This window comes from Denticeps clupeoides, chromosome 17 (genome assembly GCF_900700375.1).
Source record: "Denticeps clupeoides chromosome 17, fDenClu1.1, whole genome shotgun sequence".
NCBI classification, from domain to species: domain Eukaryota; kingdom Metazoa; phylum Chordata; class Actinopteri; order Clupeiformes; family Denticipitidae; genus Denticeps; species Denticeps clupeoides.
The window spans coordinates 16,283,437-16,292,074 of NC_041723.1; the positions used below are offsets into that span (position 1 = coordinate 16,283,437).

At 47.7% G+C, this 8,638-nt stretch overlaps 1 pseudogene; it reads right to left on the bottom strand.

Moving 5' to 3' along the window:
• LOC114766908 (tropomyosin alpha-1 chain-like) lies at positions 1 to 7,614 on the bottom strand (annotated as a pseudogene).
• Between the last annotated feature and the right edge of the window lie 1,024 nt (positions 7,615 to 8,638).

An 8,638-nucleotide genomic window follows, 5' to 3' on the forward strand; every position in this document is an offset into this window, starting at 1 on the left:
TCAAATAGCCGGGCGTCTCAGTTTTATTATAGGCAATGAAATAAATAAAGCACATAGAAATGGAATAAAGAAAAAAAAAAGTGAAACGTGGGGGGAAACTTACAAGGAAGAAAAAGGAACGTTTCTTTATACACAATGTAGAAGGAATCAAATGGTTTTGTACATGATGTGCAAAAGCAGGGAGAGAAGATGACAGGAAACACAAAACAAAAAAGAGATAGAGAGGGGAATGGAAGACGACAGAAGGCAGGACAGATGCCGCTCAACCAAGGAGGAGGAAGAGGGGGTGACGTCTTTGAAGGGGCGAAGAATAAACAACTTATCTGCGCAGGGAAAAAAAAAGAAGCAGATATTGTGTGATGGAGGAGGCTACTTGAGGAGGTAACTGCACACACACACACACACGCTTATCAGATCCTAACCAGAGCAAACCTAAGTCATTATGCCACAGTGGCCTTGCTAAATGGCATCATTCAAGACAGAAAGTAAACCCACCCAACCACACACACACACAAACACACACACACACCTACAGTATAAAGCAACTCTGTATCAGTATATCTGATGCCTCAAATTAAGCCAATTAAATGACATAAGGGCATCATTGAGTGCTGTACCTTCTACATCAACATATAGGCATTTCACCACTTACGTCCACCGCAACACCAGACCCAAACATGGTGCCAGTGTCACCAGCCTGAGCCTCGGTGTGGGCCACTCTTCTGAGCAGACGTAGGTCGGGTTAGTGGGACCGCAGTAACGGTACTCCGTACAGCGGGTACGAGAAAGAGATGACGGCGCGCAGAGGGACAGGAAGTAAAGACTCCGCCCTGTCAGCCTACGACCTCCACTAACACTTCATCACACCGACATGCAAAATTGTTAGAAAAAAAAGGTCAGATGGAGAGCAAAATCCAGAAAATGTAGGAGTTAAAAAAAAAAAACCATTTGCAAACATGAGTCATTACTTTTCCATTTTGAAAAAAGTAACAGATGAGAGAAGAAAGTTCTGCAGCATTTTGTTTAAACAAAACGCGCCTCCGGCTCTGCACTCGTCTGGCCTACAGAGGAAGTCATCACAGGCCTCGTTATTAAGAGGAAACCGCCAGCCAGCCAGAGGCGGTAACAACATGGCGACGCGATGAAGGTCTGGCAGAGCTCGGAGGTCACGTGACTTGCAAACAGAAATGGCAGGAAGGATTGTGGGTGCGGAGAAACCGGCGAGGTAATGAGGGCATGAATGGCGGGCGGAGGGGTGGGTGGACAGGCACAGCGGACACGCAGCGGGTGGATTTACATTGATGTCATGTCGTTGAGGGCGTGGTCCAGCTCCTCGCTGATGGCCTTGTACTTGAGTTTCTGCGCGTAGAGCTCGTCTGGGGGGGGGTTTGTGGCGAGGATGCGTTTTGAGGTGAGAGAAAGAGACGGAAAAGAGAGAAGGTGCCAGGGATGGAATTGATGAAGTTTGAAGGGGTGGAGAGTCCATTCCAGCAGCCAGACAGGTGTCATCATGAGCAGGTGACAGACAGGCCAGAACAGAACAGAACAGGATCGAAGGAGGAAAGGAGGAAAAAAAAATTAGAGAAGGCTATCGGGGAACATGAACGGAAGCAGAAGTGTGAGAGGCCATGCGAAATTCCTGAAGACCACCAAGGAAATACCAGATGACGGAGCAACCTGGTCACCCGGGGCTTCGCGAACGCGATGTAATTAAACTGACGTCTCTGTTAGAGATTCCTGGTGACAACTCTCCCGAACCCTGACCGACGCGAACCTCCTTAATTATGAAAATGCACTCGGGGCAGTAAAATCCTCAACCTGGCAGATGTGAACCGTAGAAGAAAAAAAAGGAGCGGAAATGTTGGTGATGCAGATAGGAGGCTTTAAGCAGCGTGTATTATTGATTTTTTAAATGGCAGACAGGAAAATGTATAAGATTTGTGGAAAGATCTCGCTGAACGTGTGGAGTTCAGACTGTAACTACACTGGCGCTCGATGTGAGAGGAGGGCGGAGTCATACCTTCTAGGTCATCAATGGTCTTCTCAAGCTTAGCTACTGATCTCTCAGCAAACTCGGCACGGGTCTCAGCCTGGGATGGAGAAATTTAGCACCGAAGTCCGTCACTCAACAGAAGACACAACTTTTGGCACACTTTTAAAGTGCAGCTTGTTTCTAAATTCTAGACACACGAGCTGCAATGTAGGTATTTCCACCCTCGTGTTTTTAAAATATCAAAAAGTCTTTAAAAATCATATCCATTGTGTTACATTATGGACTGTGTTATACAGTTATATCTGGAAACCGATCTCATCCCTGTGGACACACACAACTTCCACAGTTGTAGGATAGGGAGCTGTAAAACTCGCCTCCTTCAGCTTGTCTGTCAGGACCTTGATCTCCTCCTCATATTTGTCCTCCTTCTGAGAGTACTGTGGGAAGAACGCAGGGAGGAACGTCAATAGATTCAAACAAATGGCCTTCAGCTCGTTCCCAAACATGCTGGGAGTCTGCGGTGGCCTGAAGTTCCACTGAATCGTTTGCCTTATTCATATCAAGCATGCGTCCAGGTCCTGGCTACAGCGCATCAGGGTTTATAGTTCCCAGGGTCCCAACACACACCTACCTTCTCAGCCTGGGCCTCCAGAGACTTCAGGTTGTTGGTCACAGTTTTCAACTCTTCCTCAAGCTCAGTGCATTTGCTGGCGTTTTAATACAGGGAGAGGTGCAGAGGAGACAACAAGAGAGAAGGACCAGGAAGACAAAAAAAAAAAAAAAAAAAAGAAGAAATTGAGTAATAAGAAAGATCAGGTGGCTCAGGGGAAGAGGTAGAAAGAAACAGAATAAGAACAGAGGAATAGAGAGATACCCGAAAACGCTGCAGGAATGTGGCAGAAAACAAAGGTCTTACAGTCATGCACGCATGCATCATCACAAACGCGCTGTGCATGCAGCATTCCTGCTACGTTACAGGCGGCTGAAGACGAGAGGAGGACCAGCGCAGCAAGCAGTGAGCGTCACGGGTTAGAGGGCGCCTTCACACCTTAGCTTGTTTGCTTTGGTCCGAATCGGTCATCGAGTTGACAATTCCCTCTTGGTTTGGGCTTTCGGCGCATTTTGGAAATGCGGCGCTTCACATAATGCGAGAACTTTCTACTGATTGGTGAGATTTATCGCCACGGGAACAACAATAGTACATACAGGAAGCAGATCTGCAGTTGTGGACTGCGTGAAATCGGGGGTGTATTGTTGCCCTGGCGATTTTATTATTATATTACATGCATTTAACACTTTTGGCAAAACCCTCTTTTTGAAAAATGTAGGGACATGCCGATTCACTGGCGCATAAACAAGACAACTCAATCATACGGAACTCTTTTTGTGGGTCTCGCTGCATTTTTTAGCGGCGGACTAAAGGAACTTCACCAGGCGGGGAAATGAAGTTAAGCTCGACTGAAGCCTGCGGGTGTGAAAGCGCCCTTCTTCCTACGGGGAAGGGGGGGTTAGTCTGCAGTACCTGTGCGTCTGTGGCTTTTAATGACTTTGTGGCCTGGTCCAAAACTCTGAGCTCCTCCTCGGCCCTCCGAACCCGTCTTGTTATGGCCATTCAGGGACAGGGAGACATGCAAGTTAACGGTACGTGCAAAATGAAAGCGGGCCCAACAATAACATCGAGCACGCCGGTGTGTTAAACGGCGGCGGGGTCCCATGCGAGTTAACGGGTCGAGTAGAGCGCGGGCCACGCTTACCTCTCGGAGAGCTCAGCGCGCTCCTCTGTACGTTCCAGCTCACCCTCAACAATCACCAGCTTACGAGCTACCTGAAACGCACCATGCAGAGCACGGTCACACCACCATTCCATCAGGAGAGAAGCGCGGTAAAATAAACACAGTTCATCTGGTATGTTTACTACGCGACATCATATGTGTCTGGAGGCCGCTGGGATACGTGCCTCCTCATACTTGCGGTCGGCCTCCTCAGCGATGTGTTTGGCCTCCTTCAGCTGGATCTCCTGCAGCTCCATCTTCTCCTCGTCCTTCAGAGCTCGGTTCTCAATAACCTTCATTCCTCTGGTGGGGGGATATTAAGAAGAGCACATCTTTATCCTGCTGCAGCGCAACCCGAGCCGGATCAATGCGACTTCCTGACGGCATCTTCCAGCAGCCAAGCGACGGCTTTCAATTGGAACCCAGGTCCGGCGCGCATCACTGCCGCCTGTGCTGCACAGAGCGCTGTGTGTGGAGGAAACAAAGGAGGGGAAACGCGGCCGTGCGCCCCGTGAATCGCGCTTATCAAGCTCCTCCGCCCCCTTAAAACAGCGCGCCTGCATGTTCGTGCGTCACGTTCTGAGGTCTTCTGTCACCGGGGCTGAGGAAGTGGGGGGACAGCGCTCCTCACCTCTCACTCTCGTCCGCCGCTTCTCGGCCTCCTCCAGCTTCTGCAGAGCCGTGGCCAGACGCTCCTGGGCGCGGTCCAGCTCCTCCTCAACCAGCTGGATGCGTCTGTTGAGGGAAGCCACATCGCCCTCAGCCTGCAGGTTAAAAGCGGAGAGGAAGAACTTCAGGGAACGGCCACAACACACAGAAAAGCCCCTCTTTTCACAGCGTGATGGGGGTTCATGGACGTTTCCAGTCAGGAAATTTATAATAAATAATATTAAAAGTTTACAGCCGTCATCATCTTCATCTCTCTCACCATCATCCGTTTCCCGGGAAATCCGCGGGAGCCACGCCCTCGAAAACAAACCGCAAACAAATGGCCATCGCAGCCCGACGCGATGCAGAAAAGAACCGCGAACCGAGCGCCGTCTTTAATGCCCTTATAAGGCGAACGAAGTTTAAAACGACGCTTCCGCCGTGCGAGGCCATAAACCCGCCCCCCCCCCCCCCCCCCCCCCCCCCCCCCACCCCCACAAAAAAACTCAGATTAATGAACAAATACGAGAAAGAAATTAAACGCAGGAAAACTACCGGCGGTGTTTTGGGAGCGTTTAGGATGCACACGCAGCAACACGAGTGGGTGGATTGCTGACGGCCAATAAATAACTAAAAAAAAATAATAATCCAAACGCGGCCAACGCAGAAAGCCCACAGGCGCATTATTTACGGCGTTTTAAGCGGCGCCCACCGATTCTCTGGATTTCCTCTGCAGCTCCAGCTCCCGCTGCAGCTTCTCGGCTCTCTCCTCAGCACCGTCCGCCTGCTCCTGCAGGGACTTTATTTTGCGTTTCACCGCCTCCAGGGATTGTTAGTCCGGCCATTGTGAGAAGACGCGAGGCTCGGGGAGCTCCGGGGTGTTGGACGACTGGAAGAGCGCCGAGACGCCGACACGAACGCAGCTGAACCTGCCCCAGCCGCGCAGCGACGCCCGCACGGCACCGGAAGAACCATGTTTTCACGGCCCCTGGCCCTACCAGACCGAACCAAAAACCACAGGAATGGAACGCTGCGCATTTTTTTACCGAGTCGTACCGATTCTCGTTGTTCGTATATATATACGATGTGGGGTTTTTAGTATTTAACACAAAATTCGAAATTGATAATAAGCCACACCCTGCATTTCACCTTCTATCATCGTATTCAAGCGATGTGCTAGCGCCCTCTGCCGGTCCAGTTTAAACACTGCGCCTTCGCTTTATTTAATAAAACACAATCATTAAATACATTCACGGGGTTCAATGAAACGACTAAAATATTAAAGAAACCAAAAGACCCCGCGTTTTTCATTTTTTATCAACGTCATAAAGGTGTTGTAATTCTCTCACTGTTTCCGGTAGGTGGCGCCACTGTACCCATTCACGCTCATGTATAACTTTTCTGACTGATGTTACACACCAATGAATATATGTATTTATCACACTATTTTGAATTTTTGCGTCTGTGATTAATGTGAATAAAAAAATAGTCATTTCTTATGCTAAAATATAAAAACTGTGTAGTATAATTGGAATAAAAATGATTTATGTAGCTGTTTTAATGTAAATATGATAGCATAATCTAGAAAGGGGTAGGCCCAATAAGTTTATGCTCTCCCTAAATGAATTGTGTTATATAATTATGATGAGAGTCATTATTAGACAATTAATATTAGACAATTAAATATATTCATTAATGTATGTCTAAGTTTGCTGCATATGGTATATAACTGGTATATAATATAACTGAACTGGCTACACCTGAAATCTGAAGGCCTTAAGACGCTGGTTTTCTGGTCCACAGTTCCGCAAATCTTTACCATATAAAGGAAGACTAAATTTGTCAGGCTGCTCTGTTCTCAGGGCTGCGACTTCAGTCCATGCACTTCTACATAAACAACGGGAAATCCATGTCCTCTGCCTTAATAAACTGTAATTGTCAGTGGTTTCATGGTGACACACTATGATACAGCGGAATAAATGAAGTGACAGTGACAAACGTGTGATCTTTTTAAAAGAAAGGTCCAGTGAGTGTGAGGAAAGCAGTGCTTTGCAGGAATGGTGGCTTTCGTGTGCTGGCCCTTCCTACTTACGTCAGCGGCTTTCGTCTCGGCCACTTCCAGTTTCTCCTGGGCGTCTTTAAGAGCCTCGGAGTACTTGTCCAGCTCATCCTCGGTGGCCTTCAGCTTCTTCTGAAGACCTACCAAGTCGTCATCAAGCTGGGTGGTTTTAGTTTTTTTTTTTTGAGTGCGAGCGGTGATTTCGTAGGGGTGACCGGCGGGAAGCACAGGGTGCGTGAAGGATAGGGGAGGACAGGAGGAGGCAGAAAAAGGAAGGGAGGAGAAGAAGAAGAAGACAGGAAGTTAGCACAGTGGACCCGTAAAAAAGTACCTTGGTGACGACCTCCTCGGCGCCCAGCAGCTTCTCCTCGGCGCCTTGGAATTCCTCCAGGACCTTATCCCTGTGGTCCTCGGTAATACGCAACTGCTTTTCCAACTCCCTCAACTCATCCTCTAGCTACACGTCACACAGCACACAATTAGCAGCATTCCGCGGGAATAATGGGAATAACGGGAACGTCACAGCATCCACATGTAAAATATAGGGGGTGAAAACAGGTAGCAGAATTCCATGGGAATAATGGGAATAACGGGAACGTCACAGAATCCACATGTAAAATATAGGGGGAAAAACAAGTAGCAGAATTCCATGGGAATAATGGGAATAACGGGAACGTCACAGAATCCACATGTAAAATATAGGGGGTTGAAAACAGGTAGCAGAATTCCGCGGGAATAATGGGAATAACGGGAACGTCACAGCATCCACATGTAAAATATAGGGGGTGAAAACAGGTAGCAGAATTCCATGGGAATAATGGGAATAACGGGAACGTCACAGAATCCACATGTAAAATATAGGGGGGAAAAACAAGTAGCAGAATTCCATGGGAATAATGGGAATAACGGGAACATCACAGAATCCACATGTAAATCTAGGGGGGGGACAACATGAATATTGCAGACCTGCTTGCTCCGGTCCTCGGCCGACTTCTTGTCCGCCCTCCGCCTGCTCGGCTCGGTCCAGCGCGTTCTCCTTGTCGAGCTTCAGCATCTGCATCTTCTTCTTGATGGCATCCATGGCTGCTGGTGTCTCTCCGCGGGGTCCGAGTGAAGCAACGTGGAGCGCGTCTGTCCCGGACTGCGGCCGCCGACAGACCTCGTCCCCCCCCGACAAATATGTAGGGGGACCGTCGCGGAATTCCATCGGACATCCAATACTTTTTTGGATGGGACTCGACTTTTTTTTTTTTTTTTTTTTTTGCATGGAGCCGGATGGCGATTCGCTGCTGGTAGAAGTTCGGCTGTTTATATGACTATATATGGGACGCGAAGGGCAGGGAGATGCGAGATCTTGTTTCTAACTCCTGAGAAGATCTCGGAGAAGATCTTTTTTTTTATTTCTTTTTGTTGTGTTACCTGAAGGCTTCATCTGCCTTATCTGCTCCACTGTCCAGCTCTCTGGTCTCCTCCGGTGACCTACAGATGCTGTCCATGAAGCACCAAGACACGATGGCACCGGACACGTCTTTCCTGGACCCCAAAATAGAGGCTGAAGAAAATTTAATTGCATATCAGTAACAAATATAGGGGTCCAGATAATATGTGTTCCTGCTTGTGCAAGCAAAAAATATGATATTAAAAAGCACATGTACAAGTGATATTCTTCTTTTTTTTTTTTAAGATATAAAATAAAAGTGTACAAGAAATAATTTATTATATTTACAGTGTCTGCATGGGTCTTCTCACCATGTATTTTTAGCCCTTTCAAGCCTTTCAGCACCTGCCTTGGTCCTGCCAAATGGTCGGAGCCATGTGGCGAAGAATAAATCCTCACAGAATCCTGGGCTTAAGATCCAATTGATTGGCTCGTCATCATTGATCTTTGTTTGATATAAATGTGAAATGCAAAAGCACTAACAGTTGAAATCAACAGTGTGAATGAATTTCTAGGGTATTAACAAAAAATGAAACTGGACTCGGAACAGAACCTGCCATGTCATGCTCTGGTTTTAGGTTGCTGTGTAATTCATGACTAAGCCTCTACTTGATTTGTGGTGCGTAATTATCTGTGAGTGGCTGGTAATATTAAAATGTGCGTGTGATCCCACAGTGTACAGTATGAGTTCTGCCGCTGAGATAATATCCGCCATCAAGAATCACGGT